Source organism: Gadus morhua, chromosome 3 (genome assembly GCF_902167405.1).
Source record: "Gadus morhua chromosome 3, gadMor3.0, whole genome shotgun sequence".
Lineage (NCBI taxonomy): Eukaryota > Metazoa > Chordata > Actinopteri > Gadiformes > Gadidae > Gadus > Gadus morhua.
Window position 1 is genome coordinate 13,882,995 of NC_044050.1, and position 1,120 is coordinate 13,884,114.

Consider the following 1,120-nt stretch of genomic DNA (forward strand, 5'->3'; position numbering starts at 1 on the left):
AAGAGGGGGGGGGGGGGTTAAAAAAAGAAAGGGGTGGAAAGGAGGACAAGAAAAGTAGAAGAAACGAAGAGACCAAAAAAACAAAAGCTGAAGCTCCAAAGTACAGAGCGTTCCTGAGTGGAGGGAGAGAGGGGAGGATGAGTGGAGTGGAGGTGAGAGACAAACAAGAAGAGTGGAAGACAGGAGGGGACAGACAGAAAGAGGCAAGAGGTAGACGGAATGCAAACAGAGGGGGGGGGGGGGGGGGGGGGGGGGATTAAACCACCAGAATGGGCCTAGTCCAGCACAGCTACAGCAAACAAACGAGAAACGACAAATGAAAAAAAAACGTACGACAATGAAAGCAGGAACAATAGGAGGAGAGGGAGAGACGTGGTGAGCGGTGAGTGGAGCGTGTGTGTGCGTCAGGGAGTCTGGGAGATAATTGTGTGCCGTCCAAAATGGTAACCGTGCCGCTCAGGATGATTCAGGCTCCGCAACATGGCCGCTCTGCCTCCAGGCTTTGATACACCAGACGCATCGCATGCCGCGCTGCAGACCACTGCGCCCGTCTATGCGTGTGCGTTTATACGCGCGCGTCCCACATGTGTCTATGCGTACGCGTCTGGTATATGTGCGCGTGCGGATGTGTCTTGGTCGGTGTCTGTGTCTATGTGCGAGTGGGCGGTATACGTGTGCAGAGGTTGGGATGAGTGGATGTTTGTTTTTGTCTGCCACAGAGTGTCTCGCACACACACGCATGCACACACACACACACACACACACACACAACTTGCGGGCTGAATACCTAAACCACCCACACAGAGTGAAAGTCATTCGCATGTGGGTACATTAAGAAACACACACACATACACACACACTGTGTGCCTGTCAAAAGCACTTGGTGTGAAGAGACACACACTAACACGCAGCTCTCCATAAATGGAAAGGAAGAGGCAGACACACACACACACACACACACACACACACACAATAGCACGCATGCATGCATTCAGAACGAATAATCCAAGCGCCCTGCATACCCTCCCCTGTCTCTCTCTCTCTCTCTCTCTCTCTCTCTCTCTCTCTGTCTCTCTCTGTCTCTCCTTCTCTCTCGATCCCCTCACACAATCACTCTTCC